Source organism: Triturus cristatus, chromosome 4_1, assembly GCF_964204655.1.
Source record: "Triturus cristatus chromosome 4_1, aTriCri1.1, whole genome shotgun sequence".
In the NCBI taxonomy this organism is placed as follows: domain Eukaryota; kingdom Metazoa; phylum Chordata; class Amphibia; order Caudata; family Salamandridae; genus Triturus; species Triturus cristatus.
This window is the reverse complement of record NC_140585.1, coordinates 1,216,345,458-1,216,370,729: the sequence shown is the minus strand read 5'-3', so window position 1 is coordinate 1,216,370,729 and position 25,272 is coordinate 1,216,345,458. Positions and strand designations below refer to the sequence as shown.

Below are 25,272 nucleotides of genomic sequence, written 5' to 3'. Positions count from 1 at the left end.
AAACAAATTACAAACAACTACCAATTCATATTTAAATGATACCACAAACTAATAAAACAATACTAAATAATTACAAATCGATATTATATACAATAATAATTAAACTGACATTAAACACTTAAAGATTATATTTTTACCTGAAGTATGCTGAAATAAAATATTCTTATCATCACAATATTTTTGAGATTATATTTGTTTCCAACTATATTTTTGAAACAATATTATGGGCACGCGCCCTATAGAGAAAACCTGCAGTGAGCAACAGTGTACTCCATGCTTGGCCTTGTCAACCTGACAGATTTGTAATATAATAATTATGAGGTTGGGTATTTAACCCAAACAATTGAAACTAGAAATTAAAAAATATTAACGGGGAAGGACTTTCGTTTTTATTCTGTCATCACTATCACTGTATTCACTCTGTTAACAAAAATGACAAAATGATGAGATGTACGGTTTTGCTCACCATCTTAGAGAGCTGCCCAGATTGTGTGTGTGTGTGCGTGCACACACACACACACACAAATACACATTTGCCTGCACACATACATATAGATATTTAATTTTTAACACACACACACAAATACACATTTGCCTGCACACATACATATAGATATTTAATTTTTAAAACACACACACAAATACACATTTGCCTGCACACATATATATAGAAAGTGATATATTTATTTTATTTTTATTACAAAATACAGTAAGTATTCTAAAAGTTTAAAATATTTTATAAAAGTGTCTTTATTTAATAAGAAATGTTGAAATATATTTTCTTAAACATATACTTTAAAATTAATTGCATTATGTTACTATAAAATTAATATTAACTTCACTTCAATTTCAATTTTTTTGACAAAAGTAATTAGAATATGAATTATCTAATTACCTTCAAACTCATCTTTTGGATTAACAATTGTATTTTACTATTAAATGAATTCATATTAATTTTTGGTTAATTATAATTATTTAGTAATCATATGAATGTGTATCTATATGTATGTGTTTAAATAAATTTAAACATCAATTCATGACTTAGCTGCGATGTACGTCTGATGTAAAAGACTCTTGATTTAAACCCAGGAAAACTTACCATGTGATGTTGTAACTCCTAATGTAATGACTGTGATGTAATGGCTCCTGATGTAAGGTTGCAGAAGTAATGGTAGTAAACGCTTGCATACCAAGTAGAGAAAATGTAGACAATGTGGTACTAATGGCATCATGGAAGTCCAGGTGAGAAACAAAGAAACGGCTTTGCCTTCTGCATCCAGGCTTCTCAAGATTCTTATTCTCAATTAAGGCCTTATCATTATATGGGAACATTTTCACATGCTGGCATCTACCCGCATTGTTCATCAATACTGGATGGTCGTCTGGTTCTCCACCACCAGCTTCTCACAAATTTGCCATATTACTACTCACAACTACTGTTTATATGTACCTATCACCCAAAGTGCTCTGTGTCCACCATGAGGTATTTACTAAGACTTTGCAAGAACCACAACTAAAATAAAAGAAAGGAAAAGTGCATTAGGAAGTCCAATTGACTATACATGACTCGGGCTACAGAAAGCATCCAGGAAACACCCAGACTCTCCTGACCAATCACAACGCTGCGTGCAGCGTTGTGATTGGTGTAAGCGTCGTGGTTCACCGTTCAGACTGGGACTGGGGGCCAGGGCATGTTCTCCACCCAGGCTGTAATGCAGCCTGTGTGGACATCATGCAAAGTGCGTAAGACTTTTTCGCCGGTCCGAAAGGGCCGGCCAACATTCATGCACACTTGGAGTGGGTAAACCACTCCTGCCCTGTCCTGCTCGGAGAGCAGAGGAGCCCTGCAAAGCAGCAGGAACAAATAGAATGAAAGTAACATTGAGTTATTATCATTGTATTTTTCCTTTAGTTACACGGCTTAAAAGTAGTGGGGCCATACTCCTCTGCCTTAGCGGAGGAGCCGCCACATTAGACTTGTGAGAGCTAATCTCGAAGCCTTTCTTTACTCAGTGTGTAATCCTTGGTAAATTAAGTTAATTTCGTCACCGTTCTCATTCCTACTTAACGGCTAAATGGTAGTGTGAAGATCACAAAATAAGAACCATTTAATTGGGCAATAAGAATGCCATTTTTTATTCAATGAACTATGAAATAGAAAGTACAGCAGACACTTTATCATAATAGGTTACTGCCATTGTTGTTCGTACTATGAGACATCGAACTCTGTAATAATAGCTATAAAATCTGCTCCCTGAATTTATTACAGTCTGTAATAAGAGAGTACAGTGCTACTCTTCTTCGTAAAGTTATTTCAGTTGAGCTGTGAGGCCAAAGGGCAGTGTGTCGGTGTGAAAGGCAGGTCACTGAGCAGAATTACAACTGCTGCTTAAACAAATGGAGAGAAAGCCAGCCTTTCAGCTCTCTTTCTTGACCTTCAAAGGTTTTCAGTCATTAGCTGATAAGGTGACATTTATGGCAGTATTTTAGAGGCTAGGCTCAAGTCGTTTACAAGAAAGCCGGAATTCATGTGCATGATACCACGCTGAAACTGCTTATAAAAGTGGCATGTTAAATTGCTCAAAATACATTTTGCAGACAATGTAAATGCTGGATATAGCCCGACCAATTTTCACATTGCATAGTTTCATATTTTGTCATGTGTCTGTCACCACAGAATATCTTTTATAACGTGGAGCAATTGAGCAAGGTTTTAACAGAGTACAGGGAAAGAAGAATACTATGGCGTGTATTTAAGGAATCAAACACCGTCACTGCAGAGTTCTTGTATTTTATGAAAGGACTTGGCCTTCGGTCTCATTTCTCGATATGGTCACAGAGCTCCTTGGCGACCAGCAGAAGCTTGCTAGCAGATGAAGAGGGCTGACCATCTAAGGGTCCCTTCAAGGGTCATTTTCCATTTTGTTGCCGCATGGGGCAGGGGTCAGCCTGCTTCAGCTATTGGTTCTGTCCACTGTACGAGACAGCCTTTCTTGTGCACCTCTTCAAAACAAACATTTGCAATGCAATAGGCCTCGCATTTACGAGAGTTTAAGCTATTGGCATTGTAAATGACAATGCCTTTTATTTATATGTTTTGATAATTAACACATAAATAAAATGCATTGTCATTGACAATGCCAATAGCTCAAGCTCTTGTAAATGCGAGACCTATTCAAAGAAGCGGCTGCCATTGTCCCGGGCTGCTTAGAAAGTGAAAGCGCCCATGGCACGCTTAATGTTGAAGGAATGCATGTCGTGCCTGCAGTAGGAGAAACTATTTAAAGAAAATAGTGCTTACAGACTAAGAAAGACTCACCATGTAACAACCAAAGTAAAAGACCAGTCCTCATGGGCAGCCGCGGGCCATGCAGGGAGGAGCAGTGGGGGGGATTTCGATGGACAATGACGAGGGAAAATTAAGTATTGTATTAAATTTCCCTCGTCATTGTCCATTCAAATCCCCCCCACCCCCCACCCGGCCCTACTGCCTCACTGCTCTTACTTGCTCGGGCCGTGGCTGCTCATGGGAGGTTACATATGAAGACAAGGTGGTACTAAGGAGGGACTAACAAACCTAATAACGAATCAGTAGCCAGTATTTGCGAAGGACAATGACACAAGCCAAAGACAACGATGTGCGTAGCGTGGGCGGGGTTTCTATTACATACTCCAATACAGCATGGCTCGCAGAGCAGCGCATGTGCTGCCCATGCTCGACCTAAAAAGCTACCTACTTCAGTGCAGCGCTTGTAGGCTAATCTCCGCTTTTGTATAGGTTTTTATTATTCGTGCATTTTTCTTTACTTCTGGCATGGGTATTTTGTACTTTTTATTGCAAACATGTGCACACCACCTTTAGCCAGTGTCATTTTTACTTTATATTTCTTTTACCATTTCAACGCCTAATGCATTGGTTGTACAATATTGAATGCAGCCTTGTCAGGCTAGACTTTTTTTTATTGTTATTGGAGTATAGCTTTGAACTCATCTTAAAAATGTTCCAGTATTGGGTCCTTCTTGAAACTCCTCAGCTCACACTCGGTGGTGATGTGGCCATAGGCTAGCACGGGGGTTTGGGGGGACAGCACATGTGGCGAAGCCAAGTCCAGAGCTCCAGTGTCAGTCACTGCAACCCGCAGCTCTGTGTCACTGCTGCAGAGGAGGCTCAGCCAAAAGGACATCTGTGCAGCTCTGGCTGTGGCCTCAAGGAAAGGTGCATGCCTTGTTTTTTTTTTGTTGCAGTTTTATACAGCTCGAACTTGACCTGAAGGTATTGGAGCCCTTTACATGAGCACGAGTTACGTTACTCAAGGGCACATTCACTTTTTGGTAAGTTACGCTACTCAAGGACACGTTAATTTTTAGGTTGAGCCTATGCAGCGCATGGGCTGCTCTGCGAGGCATACTGTATTCAGGTAGAGACTTGAAGTTCTGCCCACTCTCTTCCCATATTTTTCATTGGCTTGTGTCATTGTCCACTGTAAACTGTGGCTGTTCATTGGTCAATAGGCTTAGTAGTCCCTCCTTAGTACAGCCTTGTCTCATTCTGTAACTTTCCATGGCGACACCCCATGTTACGAGTGTTGTTACTCTGTAGGCTTTAATTACAGCCTCTGAGCACTATTTTCTCAAATTGGTCCTAACGCTTTTTTTAAAAAAAATTATTGCACGGGTGCTGGCATTTGCAATACAATAGGTCTCGCATTTGAGGGAGTTTGAGCTATTGGCATTGTAATTGAAATTGCCTTTTATTTATCTGCTTTAACAACACATAAATACCAGGCATTATCATCTTTAATGCCAATAGTGCAAACTCTCGTAAATGCGAGAACTATTCCCTTGCAAATGCGTGTTTGGTAAGTTACGTTACTCAATGACACGTTCATTTTTTGATAGGCACAGGGAATTTAAGTGATTTGCCCAGAATCACAGGATGTTGAGCCAACGCCGAGCCTCGAACCTGATTTCCAGATCCAAAATCAGCAGCTCTGGCTGTTACACCACACTCTCTCCATCTTGAATTTGGTAGCTAGCTGTGGCCAACATTTATTGACCAGTGCTGGAGCCACACCTCATTTTCAGGAGAACATCCGAAAGCGCAAATCGCTTTGCTGTTCATGAACTGTTTGTATGTGGAGCAGGCGAATATTCTGAAAAGCTGGCATGACTGCTGGCTGCATGCATGGCGCGCGGATGAAAGCCGTACAGCAGCCTCACAAGCGCCATGAAAAGGGCTACAGAACCCCCGGTGACATGACCCCTTGATGGGGCATCAACACAACCAAGGGAGGCCTGATGACGTCACGAGACCCCTGGTCTCTGATCTCTCGCAGCCTCAGGGTGCACTTAACCAGGTAATCGATAAGTCTGTAATGACAAAACTGCAGCAAAGAGCGCTTCATGAATAATTAACATAACTAATGAGATGCCTTAGGTAATATGCCTGATTCAATAGAGGAAAGACTTAACATGCCCAAAGTAACATACATATCGAAATATGCAGTCACATACATACGATCTGTCTAACACCTAACATGGAAAATAACATTTACAAAATAACATTTATACTAGAACAGTACTATATAAACAGCCTGCAAAATGTAACCTGCCTGACCTAGCACGTAGTACATATTTTAACTTAACATTCAACATATGAAAATGTATACCATACCATGCACTACATAAGCTACATTACCTAAAACGCTTTATTTAACGACTATAACAAGCCACATATAACTTCATGACCAGCATTCAAGCCACGCATAAAACTTGGAGAAAAGGAGTACAGAATGTGACATCCTTAACCAGGGCTTTGGAGGGAATGAAAAAAGTTTTCTAAAAGGGACACGGCCTAGGAATCCCTTCCAAGAGGTGTGGCGTGTATATTAAACAACGTCATGGGTTGAAACGTGTAGACTAAAACCCTGTGCTTCCTTCCCACAGCTACCATCCTAGCAGTATTTTGATGCCTCTCTCTGGTCGTTCAGTTATTGCATCCAGATCTACCACACAGTAATGGACATGCACCTGCTGGCTTTGCCAATGCTTGACAGCAGTTTCAGAACAAGGAGTAGCGACGATTCTGTTGTGACTAATTAGAACTGAAAAGTTTCCGTTTTGAAAATGTGACACTGCGAATTAACCATTATAACGCCTCTGGAAGAGGTAGTCATTTTCAGGGTGGCTCACTCGCTCGCTTTCTCTCTCGTTCCATCGCACTCACTCACTTTCTCTCTCTTTCCATCACACTCACTCGCTTTCTCTCCCTTTCCATCACACTCACTCGCTTTCTCTCCCTTTCCATTCCTTTCCTCTGCAACTTCTGTTAGACCTCTGTGGTCTTTCCCTCCACTCCTCTTTCTGAGACCCCAGTCTGCATATCTTAGGCCTCATTTATTTCTGCTTTATCACACTCTTTTCACTCTTTTCTTCATCGGACCCCACACACAGAATACACCCACTCACCTGAGAGGCCAAGGATTGCATGGGCATGTATTCTGAACCCCTTTATGACCCGACCCACTGACAGACTGAGAAACCGCACTGCCCTTGGCTTGAACTCCAGAGTTTTCAGTCGTGAAACACGCCCCCGCAACCTGAACTGGCGCTCGGGCGACTCCGTTCATACTACACACTACACAAGAGTAAAATGCTGCACACACAAAAAACACAGAAACAAGTCTTGGAAAAGGCAAGCAGTCTTAGGGAATACAAGGTTAAGTAAAACGTGAAATCTAAACAGGAACTACATCAATGGCAAAGATTACCTTAATTTTTAGTCATTGTTCCGAAATCGAACAGCGTTTTGCCTGTAAAGGAAAAGCATATAGTGCCCGGCAAGGACCCGTTTCAATGCCTGTGTTTAATTACTGGCGGGCCTGGGACCCGGGGCACTCTCCCCACTGAAAGCCATGTTCATAACACCCCCTGCATGTGGTAATAGCATAACACAGCTCGACAGTAACACGTCACGCCACGTGCGTAGAATAACGCCTGCCCGTCCCTGGGAATGCCACACTCTGGGCAGACACCACGGCTGCCTCTGTTTTAAAATGAGTCCCTCGCAATCCCTTGGAGGACAGCTCCCATCAGCAAGCGCTGTATCCTACCTCACTGAGGCAAGGTTCGTCAGGGCGCTCGGCTGCGGCTTCCCAGAAGCAGCGCGGACATCCCCAATGTATTGAATCCTTAGCCTTGGTTTAATGTAGGGGGTTCGCCGTGCGCTCTCCTCCCGGGGCACCTCGGTTTAGAGCAGTGCTTAGGACGGAAAAAGAGAAGTGAGATAAAAACTAAATTGGTTGGGAGGTGTCTAGGGGCGTGTCTACTACGAGGCTGGCATGTACAACAGCAGCATTTTCTTCTTCAGATGTTAAGTGCCCTCGTGCCTTTTGGCCTGTGTCGGCTGCTAGATGCAGGGCGTAATTGGTCTTTTTTTAATAGTGTTATATAGCGTGAACTTGGCCCTAGGCATTAAAGCGTCTTACATGTGAAGAAGTTTTTCTTGAAAGCATACTTTTTTGTTTTTATCACAGGATGTTGAGCCGACGCTGGGATTTATTTCACATCCCTGTGCCATGAAAACAAAAAAATGTATGCTGTCATGTAGAACTTGTGCTTCTCATGTGAAGCGCGTTAATGCCCTCCTGCCAAGTCAGTGCTAGAAATAACTACAAACAAGCATTGGCATAGCCAATAGGTCTCGCCTTTGGGACCTTATAAGTGTTTAGCCATGCAACAGTTGCATAACTAAATACTTATAAGGTCCCAAAAGCGAGACCTATTGGCTATGCCAAGCGGCCGTGAAAGTGAAAGTAATCGTGGCGCGCGCGCCCGCGCACATGCACTGTAGCGCTAGGCTGGTAGCACTTTTTGGAGCCCTCTCAATAAGTCTCGCCAATAGCGACCTAAACAAGCATTGGCATAGCCAATAGGTCTCGCCTTTGGGCCCTTCAAGTGTTTAGCCATGCAATAGTTGCATAACTAAATACTTATAAGGTCCCAAAAGCGAGACCTATTGGCTATGCCAAGCGGCTGTGCGGCCGCCAAAGTGAAAGTAATCGCGGTAAAGCGCGGTGCGCGCCCGCGCACCTGCACTGTAGCTCTCGGCTGGCCTGGTAGCACTTTTTGGAGCCCTCTCAATAAGTCTCGCCAGACCAGCGCATGCGCTGGGTCAGGCGAGACCTAAAAACGAGTACCAATTGTGCCTTGAACTCGGCCGAAGGACGTTAGGCGCTCTGACAGACAATGGCGCGTGTATTCCAGCGCTGCACCCTTACACTCTAACTGAGCGTGACCGTTCCAGGGTCGGGAGCTCTGGCTGTCAAGGCACGTCTCCTTAGTCCTGCAGCGCTGTCAGACAGAGTGTAAGGCTGCAGAAGCTACCTGCCTCTGGAACACACGGTCCACTAACTGTCGCGCGCCCAAACCCCAGAGCCTGCCCCTAGCATCATAGCATGTCACTAGGAGTACCGGTAGTCCCTTGGCGCAAGGGGAAGCCCCGTCACTCAATGAGAGAACACTGAGAAGGGCCGGTACTCAGGGCCTATTTAAAGCGCTGGTTGGGAGTCGTCTCTGCAGGGTGAATATTCAGATCCCGCATGTGCGCTCTGGACACACTTTCAAGAAAAACCCACTTTCCGCAGGAGAGTGGGGGCCTGGCCACCTGAAGTCCGTCGTGTATGTACGGGTAGCGGCTTCCTGGTGAATCACACGTCATTTGCATGCGAAATCATTCTAGCACCCCAGATCCCACCCTCCCTTCCACCCCCGCACATGCACACAGAGGCTGCGGCGACACCTGTCAGACTGTCTGCATTGTGTGATCCTTGTTTCCGCTAATAAACCGTGATTCTAGCGCTACGAAAATGCCCAAAAATAAGGTAAATTATTCATCTGTATCACTATGAAATCAATTTAATTGGAAGCACTGAAACTCATCCTCGAAAGGTGATTCATTGGAGCCAGCCCGGTGAGTTCAGATATGTGGCTTGGCGGTGGAAGGGGAGTCAGTAACAAGTGGCTCTTGTTTCCTTCTTATCTAATCGGCATCTGGGTCTGCTCGCGGTGACGGCGCAGTCACCCTCTCCGCACGCTGTAGTTTTGGGTCTGGGGCACTCCATTCAGTCGCGACATTTCCCCCTTTACAAACGCGTGTGATCCTGTGTAAACGACTGCATTTCCCACATCTACAATGACGGAGGCGCTGCTAAATGCTGGGACATGTACATTTTGCATAAATGCAAATCACTCCCTTTTGAGAGGTAAAATCATGGCCATTCGCTGAAATTGATAACAGTGCTTAGGAAACAGAAACATCTGCGAGCACTTAAAAAAGCAAGTTATGTTATGAACATTTTTACTGTTTTAATATATTTGGGGGTATTCGGGGCGCATGCATGAAGCGGGGTCGTTAACCCGTTTTGTGCTCACCTTGAAAAAGTCTCGATAGCGCATCTGTGCGGAAGCTTGCGCTCTGGGTGGTAAAGCGGTTAAAGGCCGGGGCTTGGCGCTAGTCGTGACAGTGGACCCCCGCAACTTCCCTCGAGGGCAGCCGGGCTCCACCGGGGCGAGGTGGGCAGTGCACGTGCACCTGCGGCAGCCGTCCCAGTGCTCCAGAAGCGCACTGTCTGCTGGAGGGGGCGCACCTGCGCCCGGGACTGCATCTGTGCGGCTGTGGGCGTGGCCTGAGTGACAGGTGCGCGCCTCGAGCGTCTTCAAGAAGAGCCTTATTCCTAGCGCGTGACGCCGTGACTCACTAAGAGAAGGAGCTTCGCGAACCGGAACGACACGGCACCCGAAGCTTGGCGCCAAGACAGATCTCCCCTATGTAAATGATTTCCATTTAAAACTCCAGGCAAATCTAGCGCCTGGTAAGATTCTGGAAATGTGCAGTGGCTTCCTCCATCGTAAACAAATGCAGGACGAAGTCAAATACGTCACATTCAGAAGTGATTGCTTCAGAAAACGGAGAAGCTACGCAAAAATCCGAAAGCGCCAACTCACAAGAGAGCCCGGCTACCCGGGGGAGTTCAGCGCAGACACATCCGTAAAATAACTTTGTGTGTCCCCAATCAAGACCATGTGTGAAATCAGATGATGTGACACGCATAACACAAACTCCATAACACACGTGATGTCACACGCATTACACAACGTGCATAAACATAACCTAACATTCATAAACTGTCACACATAAAATAACGTTAGAATACTATATGCACACTCAAACGTGTGTAAAATTACATGCGACCGGAGCATAACACTAGTTGCTTCATTATTGTAGCATGCATAAAATGACCAACATATCATGTAAGGCCTGCCTGAGACAAAGTACCCCGCGTAATGTATTCTGCATAAGGTAGAACACATCACATAACATAATAAGAAAAAAACGAAACATGCATAATGCAACGAAGCTTGACGTAAATATTGTACTTATCATATATCCATAATTTAACCTGCACAACGTGAATAACAATGCTATATGCACAGCACATATTATAATGCAACCTACATAACAGAGCATACGTCATGTAATATAGCAAGCATAGCAAGCATAATATAATGTAGCATGCATTATGTAACATGCATAAGAATGCTCATCATTCATAAAGTGACATGTAGAACATTGTAACGCCCCTTGCCCGGAGGGCTGCGCCCTTGTGAATCAAGCCACCCCTGTCACAGCTGTATCTGACGCACCCCTCACAAGCACGTGCCTTTAGTGCAGCGCAGCGTAAGTCACGTATGATCAGGGCAAATTATCACGCTTAAGCCGTGTGGGTATAGCTGCTTTTCCCACGCACATTACCTCCTGGGTCCACTTGTTGTTCCTTCCACTCCTTCCATCTACCTTCGAAGCCCGGATGTGTTTCGTCTCCGTGGTTCCTTCTTGGTTGATATTGGCTCTGCTAGGAAGGCCCGTAAGCCTTCTGTGCAATCTCTGCCCAGATGGGACACATTTGTTATTTCGACAGCCTATTCGTCTCAAGGGTCTAACCCTGCTGCTGCCATTCAGGGGAGAGCTACAGGGGCTAGGTACGTACCTCTTGGGCTGCAGTTCAAGGAGCCTGTGCGTTTGGTATCTGCAGGCTTCCCCTTGGACCGTACTCTCCACTTTCAGCCTCTGTTATCACTTCCATGCAGTGCTTGAAATCGGAAAATAGAAGTGCAGGTACTCTGTGCCAAAGTACCTGCTTGTTTCTGAGACGTGCCTATGGTGACCAACTGGCATTGGTGCAAATTCAGGACGGTGAGTGTAAAAATTCAGGACAAAGGGTCAAAATTCAGGACACAAATTCAGGACAGGAGGTCAAAATTCAGGACAAAACTTCAGGACAATAGGTAAGTTTTACAGACACATCAAAGGAGGTCGCACAATAGTATATAAGTAAGCCCAGCCATATCCAAACATATTCAACAATTTGCAAACTTATCCATCATGTATCCTTCCATCTATCATTTCACTCATCCATCCTTTCACTCATCTATACATTATCCATCCATCCACCCTTTCACCCTATCCATCTGTACACTCATCCATCCACTCTTCTACCCATCCATTCATTCACTCATCCATCCAGCCATTTACCCTTTTACCCATCCAGCCATCCTTTCACTTACTCATCCATCCACCCAGTCACTCATCCTTCCACCCATCCACCCTTTCAGGCATCCATCCATCCTCCCTTTCTCTCTCCATCGACCCTTTCACTTAGCCATCCTTCCTTCCATCCGCCCACCCATCCATCTACTCATCCACTCATGAATCCATCCATTGACCCTATCACTCATCCATCCTTTCTCTCATCCATTTATCCTTTCACTCCTTCACTCATCTATTCATCCTTTTGTCCATCTACCCTCCCTTTCACTCACTCATCCATCCTTACATTCACCCTTTCACTCATCTGTCCGTCCATTCACCCTTGCACTTATCAATTCATCAATCCATCCTTTCACTCATCCATCCACCCTTTTACCCATCCAGCTACCCTTCCACCCATACATCCAGCTATTTACCTTTTCTCTCATCCATCCTTCCACTCACTCATCAATCATCCATCCTCTCTCATTATCCATCTATTCAATCTTTCTTTCACCCATTCACCCTTTCACTAATTCATCCAGCCATCCACCCATCCCTTCACTTACTCACTCCCCCATCTTTTCATATTAATTTTGAGCTGAGCCTTTTTGAGAAGAGCCCATCAAGAACTTCACCCTCACTGCAGGAGCCATTCCAGGACTGGGACAGATGCCACCCAGGGCTGAGACAGGATCCACCACAGGGGGGGTAGGACCCATCACAGACGGGGGGGGGGATAGGAGCCACCACATGGGGGGACAGGAGCCATCACGGGGGGGGGGAGCAGGAGCCATCACAGGAGGGGGAACAGGATCCACCAGGGTGGGCACAGGGGTGGGCATGCAGTAATCTAGTATCATTTTGGTCTCTTCCAGGATGGGGTAGGGCTCCTCACCTCCTCCTGGACAAGACAAGGAGAAGACACGGTTTCTTTCCCAAATGTTAGTTTTGCCATCCCCCACTGTGATGTAACGTACTTAAAGGAGATACTCCAAGAGAACTGATATAACTGATTGTCCTCCATACTTTGTTAATCAGTGTGGGTGTGATTGTGCCATTTCTTTATTTTATTACATTATAGACTGCATGTTTGAAGAACCACGTTTGCTTACAATTTAGTGACAGTAATTAAGCTCTGTGAAGAGAACCACGTGCTGCCTCGGTGTAATCAGGGCCGGTTCTACGATTTTTGGGGCCCTGGGCAGAAAGAGAATGTGTGAGGCCCCTCTAAATTGAAAAGACATGACACATTCAGGGTTGTTTGCATCTGAAGCTGCAGCCCCTCCCTCTCAGTCACCTTCAAGCACCTCTTAACAGCTCATCAAGGGCGGAAGGTGTGAGGGTTGCCATCCCGCTGGGCCTCTCCAATGCTCCTGGGTATCTGAGCTTTGGTGCTGCATGGGAGCCTGTTACACCCGACCTCAGCAGCATCGGAGTCAAGCCGGGAGGTGGGTGAAAGCTGTGCCGGCTTTAGGGTGATGCGACCGGTGTCCGGTTGAAATTACGGACAAATGGCGTCCGTTAAAGAATCCTTCACGGACAGCGGACAGGCGGCCGAAATTACGGACTGTCCGTGAAATTTACGGACGGTTGGTCAGCCTACGGTCACGTGCCGGTACTCTCCAAGTAAAGGTATTGTATTTCTCTTGAGAAGTGCCGGTACTCTCCTCCTCAAAATAAAATGCCGGTACTCTATACTGGGCAGTACCGGCCCATTTAAAGCACTGCCTCCAGTGGGAAGCTGGAGTTCCATTCCAGGGTGTCGTCATCTGTGTCTTCTTGTTTAGTGTCGATCATCTATTATAAATTCTCGATTCATGTGTATTTGCAGAATCTCACATGCTGTATTTGTTCCAGTTTTCATGTGGCTCCCAGTGGCAGTTTTGGCTTGGCGCATCCAGCAAGAGAGAAGAAAGTGACCCTGGGAGGTAGTGGTTACATTACTTAACTGAAACCGTCATTACACTTGGATATAGGTATCTGCGTATCATTCCCTAAAATCTTACCCTCCCACTGGATTGGATGTCTTGAAGCCTACAGGAGGTGATTTGTAAGTGGACTCTAGTTATTGCTTCTCCCCCAGTAAGAGGTTCTTTAGAAGGTGTTTAAAAATAGGGAGTTGAGATGCCTTTTTGGGAGGGGCCTTGTCCTCATCAAGTAAGGAATGTGGTGAAGAAGAGGACCATAGGAGAATTTTAAGTTTAGTAATTGAATCAGACACATTTATTCTGTTGTCAGGATTCAAACTATTGTGCCGATTGGTTCCAAGGCTTGTCAGAGTGTCTTTGTGCGGAGTAACACCTTGGAAAGTGCGGAGACAGTTTCCATATGATCACCTATGTCCACTGTTTCCTATGTTCATTTTATTCCTAAATATTTAAAATGTCTTTGTTTCACATAGCCTTGGTTCTGGCTAACCCTTTCCATTCACATTAGACCCCCATATAGCAGGAAGTGGCTTAAATATACGTTGAACTCTTCTCTGATGAACTACTTCCTTAAGCTGCAGAAATGGTAGTAGTGTCCTCCTCAACCCCTCTATATACATAAAATGACAACACAGAGCAATCTACAGACTGAGCTCGTGCAAATCGATTTTTCATAGAAACACCAGCCTTGTTTGGACCTTCACCAAGGTCAGCAGAAGTTTCACAAAGAACAACTGCCACTTTCACGTCTTACCACCCTCCTCCTTCTCCCAGTGAGACCCATCACGTGGCACAGCACAGAGACAAGCACATGGAAGGATCTGGGCAGTGGTGGCTGGTGACATTTGAAGGTGGTGAGGCATAAAAATTGCGTCGGAGTGCACTGTGGCGAGCGAGCGAGCCTGAACAAGCTAAGGGGGATTGGGGGGAGGAGGGGGGGTTCTCCCCCCGAGATTTTTTTTAAAAAAAAGGGTGGGCAAATGGTGCATTTTCAAGCAAATTACCAGGGACACCTTAAGGATTTTGGGGGCCCTGTCTGTCGAAACGTATTTAGGGGCCGAGGCCCCTGTTAGGAACAGCTTTGAATATATGATCCAGTTTTAGATGTTTCATGCCCTCTTTGGCCAGGTCACTGACAGTGCACAGACAATCGTCCAAAATTCTAAATGTGTTTACATCTATAAATATTCATGGATAGTGATGACTTGTGTTTTGAATATTGCAACACAACAGCAGCTCACTTACATTATGAGAAACATTTTCTGCACCAGTCTGCGTTCTTGCTCTATAAACACTAACACTCTTTGAAGTGCAGAGTCACTCTGCACTTCAAAGAGTGTTAATAGAGCGAGAACCAAACCCAAATGTAATTCAGAACTGATTTTGATTAAGGCGTACATTTGCTTTGTGTGACTGTCCTGATTGATTATTTCTTGTGTCACCATTAATCACTCTGTATTTTAAAAGCGCACTCACCCGGCAGGCACCTCAGCAGCGGGCTCGAGCAACGCTCAAACAGCGACCCCTTCGCTGCAACGAACAAAGCAAAAACTCACTTTTTGCCGCCATTGACGGCGAGGAACCGAGGCCACGCCTACCTTAGGCCACGCCCACCCGCCACAATATAAAAACGCTGTTGACAGCGCACAGCAATCAGAATCTTGCAATCTCCTGAGGCGGAAGCCGGGAGACCTCCGTTGTTTTAAAAAATGATTATTTCTTGTGTCACCATTAATCACTCTGTATTTTAAAAGCGCACTCACCCGGCAGGCACCTCAGCAGCGGGTTCGAGCAACGCTCAAACAGCGACCCCTTCGCTGCAACGAACAAAGCAAAAACTCACTTTTTGCCGCCATTGACGGCGAGGAACCGAGGCCACGCCTACCTTATGCCACGCCCACCCGCCCCCTTCCCCTCCTATAAAGATGTGCAATCATCGGACGCGCAGCGGACGGGCGCAGCGGGCGCGCCGTCAGCGCGCCGAAGGCGCGCCAAAGGCAAGCCCGTCTGGGCCCGTCCGGGCCCAGACGGCCTCAGGCCTAGACACTATGCCCAAACCGCAGAATCGTATCTCTTACACCCAAGAGACACTGCTTGCCTGGAATCCAAAAAAACATCCCCAGTGCAATTACATCCTCAAGGAAGACGCTCCCTTTGTAGGATGTATCCTCTGTAACAAATCTGAGGAAACGGAACGCCACCAAGAACTCCGGCTTGGCCTCCTGAATTGCAGATCCCTAGTAAAACACGCCCACAAAACCAACATCCTCGTCCAGGATCTGATGCTAGACATATTGTTCCTGACCGAAACATGGCTAACCCCGCACAGCAACTTTGACATGGTCAATGCAACGCCCCCCGGCTACCAAATTTGCTGCCTGAATAGACCAGTCGGGAGAGGTGGTGGTCTAGCCATACTCTACAAAGACCATCTCAAATGCAAAATTGAAGGTGGAACCATCAAAGATTGTGAAAACTGTAATTTCACCATCCAGATCTCACCATCGATCTCCCTCTCGGGACTGTTAGTGTACCGCCCGCCAGGCTCTCTAGGAGAATTCGCCAGTACTCTGATGGATTACATTTCACTTAAAACTATTTCAGTCTCTAACTTCCTCCTCATAGGGGACCTTAACATGCATTTTCTTGACCCCGCGGACAATGCCGCAGCCAACTTACTGGCTGATCTCACCACAGCCGATCTCCATCTTCGAAACTCTAAGGCCACCCATGAGAAAGGACAACTCCTGGATCCAATCTTTACCAACATCAAAAACCTAAATGCCCAGGATCCCACCTCTCTACCTTGGACAGACCATATGCTAATCCCTATGCACTGGTCACTCAAAACGACACCAGCACTCAAACAGAAAACTAGGATCCGAACCAGACGGTGGTACAAGTTAGTACCAGAGGAATGGGAAGCCAAATTACGTGAAACTAGCGGCCCCCTATCCACGGACCCGAACACCACGGACAGAGAATTTAACAATTGGCTAGTCCACCCCCTAGACAGTCTCATCCCACTTACCAATACCTTAAAACATGTCAAAAGAATCAACCCCGCTCCCTGGTATACACCTGCCCTCAACGCCCTTAAGAAGGAATGCAATCTGGGGGCAATGGAACGCGTATCGTGGGGGTATCTGTGCTCCCCCCCTAGTGGCCACCGATATTGCCTTGTCCCCCTGACGGTTCCCTGCGACTTTTGGGATAATCGAATATAGACGTTCCTCTCCCGTGACCCCCCCCCCCCGACCTATCATTACTCCTTCCTTTTAGTAGCTATTTGAAGGTCAGAAGTAGAGTCCCCCGGATGTAGCCAGACCCACATTTTTTGCGCTTACGCCTCGCCTTTTGTTTTTATTTGTTATTTATGTTAAACCTATGTATCCTGCTTCCCTAGGACTATCCGGAGTCATGTACGGGGCTGGACCCCGGGAGTCGACTACTGCCTTAACCTCTGTATGATCCTTCCCGAATCTAGCGGCCGGCCCTGGTGGTTGTAGGCCCATGCTTGTAATTGATTTATTGTTCAATAAAAATTTTCAAAAAAAAAAAAAAAAAAAAAAGAAGGAATGCAAAAAATCTGACCGTACCTGGAGGAAAAACAAGTCAACGGCAGAGAAAAGTGCTTACCATTCCTCCATGAAAACGTACAAACGTGCCCTCCACAACGCAAAATGTGACTTCTATGAGGAAAAAATAAAAAGCTCCTCATGTTCAGCCAAGGAGACTTTCTCCATTCTCAAAGAGCTCCTCCATGTCCCTGACCCCCAGCAGGTACCCATGGACCCCCATACAGCGGAGGAAAAATGCCTCAAGTTGGCTACCTTCTTTGACGAAAAAATCAAAAACATCCTCACTTCCCTTCCTGCCGCTAACCCTGATTCCATAGAGAGAGCTAAAGAACAGCCGCCCCCACCCGAAAAGCCTTATCTAGCGTCGTTTGGCCCAGTTACAGAAGAGGAAGTGATGGCTACACTCACATCAACCAGGAGCGGAGCCCCTAGCGACCCAGTTCCTATACGGTTCGTCAAAAACATCTCTCAGACCATAGTCTCCCATCTGACAGCCCTCATTAACATCTCGTTGACACAGGGAGAAGTCCCTTCAACCTGGAAGGAGGCGGTCGTAAAAGGGCTCCTCAAAAAGCCCTCTCTAGACCCGGCAGATCTATCAAACTATAGACCTATCTCACTCCTCCCCTGGATAGGTAAGGTCGCCGAAAAACTTGCAAATAAAAAATTGTCGCACTTCCTGGAGTCAAATCAACTTCTCAATGACTCACAGACAGGCTTTAGACCAGGTCAGGGCACGGACACTGCTCTCCTCGTAGCAGTAGAAAAGACTAGGGAAATTATCGACACAGGAGGATCAGTGGCAGTGGTCCTCCTAGACCTGAGCGCGGCCTTTGACACGGTCAGCCATCAGGTCTTAATTCAACGCCTCGATAATATCGGGGTAAAAGACATGGCGCTGAAATGGCTCTCGTCTTTCCTCTCCCGACGCTCCTTTCAAGTTTGGGAAGGTGAAAGCCGCTCCCCCTCCATCCCCCTCCAGTGTGGTGTGCCACAGGGCTCATCCTTAAGCCCCACGTTGTTTAACGTGTACATGGCCCCACTGGAGAAAATAGTCTCACCCTTTGGAGTCACCATCGTCAGCTATGCCGACGATACACAGCTGGTGGTGACGCTCTCCCACCCCAATCTAGAGCCCTCCAATCTCCACGACTGCCTTTCCAACATACACCAGTGGATGAGTGACTCTGCCCTTAAATTAAACGGCTCCAAAACAGAGATTATGCTCCTAGGGCATAACACCACGACCCTCCCCCATAACACCTGGCCCGCCTGCTTGGGTGAACCCCCCACCCCCAAGACGGAGGTCAAGAGTCTCGGAGTGTGGCTAGAGACTGATCTCACCTTTAGGACACAGGCAAGAAAGACGGCCGGCATATGCTACGGACTACTTAGATCTTGCAGGAAGGTGATTCCTCTACTGCCTTTCCAGTCGCGTCTCCTGCTGATCCAAGGCCTAATTTTATCTAGGCTGGATTTCAGCAACGCCATTTACCTGGGATCCCCAGAATCCACTCTCCAAACTCTGCAAAAAGCTCAAAATGCCGCAGCCCGAATCCTAACTAACACCCCGGCCAGAACATCTGCCAAGCCCGCATTGAGGACGCTTCATTGGCTCCCCATCAGGGAAAGGGTAACTTTCAAGGCCCTTTGTCTGGCCCACAAGGTACTTCACAACTCGGGCCCCCCAATCCTAAATAACTGGATCAAACCCTATAGACCCACGAGAGCTCTTCGTTCCGAACATGGGAACTTCATCACGATCCCCAAGGTAAAGAAAACCCGTGTAGGTGGCCGTCGTTTTTCGGTCAACACGGGAAAAAAATGGAACGCACTCCCCGTGAGCCTCAGAGCAGAACCAAATCTCCTGAGATTCAGAAAATCTCTCAAAACCCTACTCTTTCCCTGAGCCATTTTCTCTTTTCTTTTCTCTTCTCTCTCCCGACTCTCCCCCCCTGTGAGTAAGAGGTTCAGCGCTGGGATACCTTCTGGGTGACTACGCGCTTTAGAAAAACCAAATAATAATAATAATAATAATAATAATAATAATTGTTCCAATTGCCTCTGAAGGCAATTGGAACAATTGAAGGACAGCTGCACAAAGCAAATGGGCGCCTTTATTAAAAAGCAGTTCTAATAATTATAGGGTGTAGCTGATAATTTTGCAAATATGTTCTTTGGAAGGGAAGAATCGGGTTCTAACTTAGAGAAGATGTTCTTTCACTGCTGTAATTTTGTCTCAAACAGTAGCCCGTCAGCGAAGGATGTAACATAAACGCAGGCAGGGTACATTGAAGCTTAGCAGAGATGTGTTAAATATGTGCCTCAGTCTCCATACTATGAGTTTGCATGGAAGTTTTACCGGTACTACTCCATTACCATTTGGTCTGCGAATAGTAATAGTGTAGTACTGTTAAATAAGGTAAAAGCAACCGCGGCCGATAACTATCAGAACTGTTCCTTTGAAACTAAGGCTGCGTGGCCGCAGGTTGGGCTTCGAGGCACGTGAGCTCAGCTGCACTTTTGAACGATGGATTTCAACTCATCCAGCAGTCTTACTGGCTATGACTATGGCGGCCATTGCCAAACATTTGCATTTGAACGTGCCCAAATCATGCATAGATGTGGATCAAATAATAACACACTAGTTCTTTGCATAGAATACTTCTGCTTGTCGAGGCCGGTAAATCCAAGTGGAAAAGCACTGCAGTCTGCACCCGAATTCACACCAGCAGAATACCGCTACGTGTTAAAAATGGCTCTACTTCTCATGAGCGCGCCGCCTACGCCCAGATATACATTTCTGTTTCCGAGCCTCTGGGAAAATATTTTTTTTGAAACGTTTACGTTAGGCATCATTTTCTTAACTTTTTGTCAGGCAGGGAACGGGAGACTGTTGATTATTTTTTCTAAAGTGATTTGCCCAGAATCACAGGATGTTGAGCCGACCATGCCAATACTCGAACCAGGTTCCCTTAAGGTCGGTGAACCAGGTTCGGGTCTCAGCATCGATGGCTTCAACATTTATCATTTGACGAAGTGTGCAGTGCAGTCATGGCCGTAATGCAGTGCTTGAAATCGGAAAATAGAAGTGCAGGTACTCTGTGCCAAAGTACCTGCTTGTTTCTGAGACGTGCCTATGGTGACCAACTGGCATTGGTGCAAATTCAGGACGGTGAGTGTAAAAATTCAGGACAAAGGGTCAAAATTCAGGACACAAATTCAGGACAGGAGGTCAAAATTCAGGACAAAACTTCAGGACAATAGGTAAGTTTTACAGACACATCAAAGGAGGTCGCACAATAGTATATAAGTAAGCCCAGCCATATCCAAACATATTCAACAATTTGCAAACTTATCCATCATGTATCCTTCCATCTATCATTTCACTCATCCATCCTTTCACTCATCTATACATTATCCATCCATCCACCCTTTCACCCTATCCATCTGTACACTCATCCATCCACTCTTCTACCCATCCATTCATTCACTCATCCATCCAGCCATTTACCCTTTTACCCATCCTTTTACCCATCCAGCCATCCTTTCACTTACTCATCCATCCACCCAGTCACTCATCCTTCCACCCATCCACCCTTTCAGGCATCCATCCATCCTCCCTTTCTCTCTCCATCGACCCTTTCACTTAGCCATCCTTCCTTCCATCCGCCCACCCATCCATCTACTCATCCACTCATGAATCCATCCATTGACCCTATCACTCATCCATCCTTTCTCTCATCCATTTATCCTTTCACTCCTTCACTCATCTATTCATCCTTTTGTCCATCTACCCTCCCTTTCACTCACTCATCCATCCTTACATTCACCCTTTCACTCATCTGTCCGTCCATTCACCCTTGCACTTATCAATTCATCAATCCATCCTTTCACTCATCCATCCACCCTTTTACCCATCCAGCTACCCTTCCACCCATACATCCAGCTATTTACCTTTTCTCTCATCCATCCTTCCACTCACTCATCAATCAGCCATCCTCTCTCATTATCCATCTATTCAATCTTTCTTTCACCCATTCACCCTTTCACTAATTCATCCAGCCATCCACCCATCCCTTCACTTACTCACTCGCCCATCTTTTCATATTAATTTTGAGCTGAGCCTTTTTGAGAAGAGCCCATCAAGAACTTCACCCTCACTGCAGGAGCCATTCCAGGACTGGGACAGATGCCACCCAGGGCTGAGACAGGATCCACCACAGGGGGGGTAGGACCCATCACAGACGGGGGGGGGGGGGATAGGAGCCACCACATGGGGGGACAGGAGCCATCACGGGGGGGGGGAGCAGGAGCCATCACAGGAGGGGGAACAGGATCCACCAGGGTGGGCACAGGGGTGGGCATGCAGTAATCTAGTATCATTTTGGTCTCTTCCAGGATGGGGTAGGGCTCCTCACCTCCTCCTGGACAAGACAAGGAGAAGACACGGTTTCTTTCCCAAATGTTAGTTTTGCCATCCCCCACTGTGATGTAACGTACTTAAAGGAGATACTCCAAGAGAACTGATATAACTGATTGTCCTCCATACTTTGTTAATCAGTGTGGGTGTGATTGTGCCATTTCTTTATTTTATTACATTATAGACTGCATGTTTGAAGAACCACGTTTGCTTACAATTTAGTGACAGTAATTAAGCTCTGTGAAGAGAACCACGTGCTGCCTCGGTGTAATCAGGGCCGGTTCTACGATTTTTGGGGCCCTGGGCAGAAAGAGAATGTGTGAGGCCCCTCTAAATTGAAAAGACATGACACATTCAGGGTTGTTTGCATCTGAATAGATGCCCCTGCGCCTGAAGCTGCAGCCCCTCCCTCTCAGTCACCTTCAAGCACCTCTTAACAGCTCATCAAGGGCGGAAGGTGTGAGGGTTGCCATCCCGCTGGGCCTCTCCAATGCTCCTGGGTATCTGAGCTTTGGTGCTGCATGGGAGCCTGTTACACCCGACCTCAGCAGCATCGGAGTCAAGCCGGGAGGTGGGTGAAAGCTGTGCCGGCTTTAGGGTGATGCGACCGGTGTTCGGTTGAAATTACGGACAAATGGCGTCCGTTAAAGAATCCTTCACGGACAGCGGACAGGCGGCCGAAATTACGGACTGTCCGTGAAATTTACGGACGGTTGGTCACCCTACGGTCACGTGCCGGTACTCTCCAAGTAAAGGTATTGTATTTCTCTTGAGAAGTGCCGGTACTCTCCTCCTCAAAATAAAATGCCGGTACTCTGTACTGGGCAGTACCGGCCCATTTAAAGCACTGCCTCCATGTGGGCGGCAGTGGGAAGCTGGAGTTCCATTCCAGGGTGTCGTCATCTGTGTCTTCTTGTTTAGTGTCGATCATCTATTATAAATTCTCGGTTCATGTGTATTTGCAGAATCTCACATGCTGTATTTGTTCCAGTTTTCATGTGGCTCCCAGTGGCAGTTTTGGCTTGGCGCATACAGCAAGAGAGAAGAAAGTGACCCTGGGAGGTAGTGGTTACATTACTTAACTGAAACCGTCATTACACTTGGATATAGGTATCTGCGTATCATTCCCTAAAATCTTACCCTCCCACTGGATTGGATGTCTTGAAGCCTACAGGAGGTGATTTGTAAGTGGACTCTAGTTATTGCTTCTCCCCCAGTAAGAGGTTCTTTAGAAGGTGTTTAAAAATAGGGAGTTGAGATGCCTTTTTGGGAGGGGCCTTGTCCTCATCAAGTAAGGAATGTGGTGAAGAAGAGGACCATAGGAGAATTTTAAGTTTAGTAATTGAATCAGACACATTTTTTCTGTTGTCAGGATTCAAACTATTGTGCCGATTGGTTCCAAGGCTTGTCAGAGTGTCTTTGTGCGGAGTAACACCTTGGAAAGTGCGGAGACAGTTTCCATATGATCACCTATGTCCACTGTTTCCTATGTTCATTTTATTCCTAAATATTTAAAATGTCTTTGTTTCACATAGCCTTGGTTCTGGCTAACCCTTTCCATTCACATTAGACCCCCATATAGCAGGAAGTGGCTTAAATATACGTTGAACTCTTCTCTGATGAACTACTTCCTTAAGCTGCAGAAATGGTAGTAGTGTCCTCCTCAACCCCTCTATATACATAAAATGACAACACAGAGCAATCTACAGACTGAGCTCGTGCAAATCGATTTTTCATAGAAACACCAGCCTTGTTTGGACCTTCACCAAGGTCAGCAGAAGTTTCACAAAGAACAACTGCCACTTTCACGTCTTACCACCCTCCTCCTTCTCCCAGTGAGACCCATCACGTGGCACAGCACAGAGACAAGCACATGGAAGGATCTGGGCAGTGGTGGCTGGTGACATTTGAAGGTGGTGAGGCATAAAAATTGCGTCGGAGTGCACTGTGGCGAGCGAGCGAGCCTGAACAAGCTAAGGGGGATTGGGGGGAGGAGGGGGGGTTCTCCCCCCGAGATTTTTTTTAAAAAAAAGGGTGGGCAAATGGTGCATTTTCAAGCAAATTACCAGGGACACCTTAAGGATTTTGGGGGCCCTGTCTGTCGAAACGTATTTAGGGGCCGAGGCCCCTGTTAGGAACAGCTTTGAATATATGATCCAGTTTTAGATGTTTCATGCCCTCTTTGGCCAGGTCACTGACAGTGCACAGACAATCGTCCAAAATTCTAAATGTGTTTACATCTATAAATATTCATGGATAGTGATGACTTGTGTTTTGAATATTGCAACACAACAGCAGCTCACTTACATTATGAGAAACATTTTCTGCACCAGTCTGCGTTCTTGCTCTATAAACACTAACACTCTTTGAAGTGCAGAGTCACTCTGCACTTCAAAGAGTGTTAATAGAGCGAGAACCAAACCCAAATGTAATTCAGAACTGATTTTGATTAAGGCGTACATTTGCTTTGTGTGACTGTCCTGATTGATTATTTCTTGTGTCACCATTAATCACTCTGTATTTTAAAAGCGCACTCACCCGGCAGGCACCTCAGCAGCGGGCTCGAGCAACGCTCAAACAGCGACCCCTTCGCTGCAACGAACAAAGCAAAAACTCACTTTTTGCCGCCATTGACGGCGAGGAACCGAGGCCACGCCTACCTTAGGCCACGCCCACCCGCCACAATATAAAAACGCTGTTGACAGCGCACAGCAATCAGAATCTTGCAATCTCCTGAGGCGGAAGCCGGGAGACCTCCGTTGTTTTAAAAATTGATTATTTCTTGTGTCACCATTAATCACTCTGTATTTTAAAAGCGCACTCACCCGGCAGGCACCTCAGCAGCGGGTTCGAGCAACGCTCAAACAGCGACCCCTTCGCTGCAACGAACAAAGCAAAAACTCACTTTTTGCCGCCATTGACGGCGAGGAACCGAGGCCACGCCTACCTTATGCCACGCCCACCCGCCCCCTTCCCCTCCTATAAAGATGTGCAATCATCGGACGCGCAGCGGACGGGCGCAGCGGGCACGCCGTCAGCGCGCCGAAGGCGCGCCAAAGGCAAGCCCGTCTGGGCCCGTCCGGGCCCAGACGGCCTCAGGCCTAGACACTATGCCCAAACCGCAGAATCGTATCTCTTACACCCAAGAGACACTGCTTGCCTGGAATCCAAAAAAACATCCCCAGTGCAATTACATCCTCAAGGAAGACGCTCCCTTTGTAGGATGTATCCTCTGTAACAAATCTGAGGAAACGGAACGCCACCAAGAACTCCGGCTTGGCCTCCTGAATTGCAGATCCCTAGTAAAACACGCCCACAAAACCAACATCCTCGTCCAGGATCTGATGCTAGACATATTGTTCCTGACCGAAACATGGCTAACCCCGCACAGCAACTTTGACATGGTCAATGCAACGCCCCCCGGCTACCAAATTTGCTGCCTGAATAGACCAGTCGGGAGAGGTGGTGGTCTAGCCATACTCTACAAAGACCATCTCAAATGCAAAATTGAAGGTGGAACCATCAAAGATTGTGAAAACTGTAATTTCACCATCCAGATCTCACCATCGATCTCCCTCTCGGGACTGTTAGTGTACCGCCCGCCAGGCTCTCTAGGAGAATTCGCCAGTACTCTGATGGATTACATTTCACTTAAAACTATTTCAGTCTCTAACTTCCTCCTCATAGGGGACCTTAACATGCATTTTCTTGACCCCGCGGACAATGCCGCAGCCAACTTACTGGCTGATC

The 25,272-nt window shown here is 46.4% G+C and overlaps 1 protein-coding gene across 8 annotated transcripts in view; it reads right to left on the bottom strand.

The window, feature by feature from the left end:
- B4GALNT1 (beta-1,4-N-acetyl-galactosaminyltransferase 1) overlaps positions 1–25,272 on the bottom strand; it is a 693,972-nt gene that overhangs the window by 443,240 nt on the left and 225,460 nt on the right. Inside the window, exon 1 of one of the 8 annotated variants that reach the window (XM_085654573.1) lies at positions 9,433–9,681. The exons of 4 other annotated variants lie outside the window; for them this stretch is intronic. The gene's annotated coding sequence lies outside the window, so the exon portion shown is untranslated. Of the gene's footprint in view, positions 1–7,112; positions 7,279–9,432; positions 9,682–25,272 lie in introns of those variants that run through there. 3 more of the 8 variants (XM_085654579.1, XM_085654575.1, XM_085654577.1) reach the window with 3 other exon arrangements.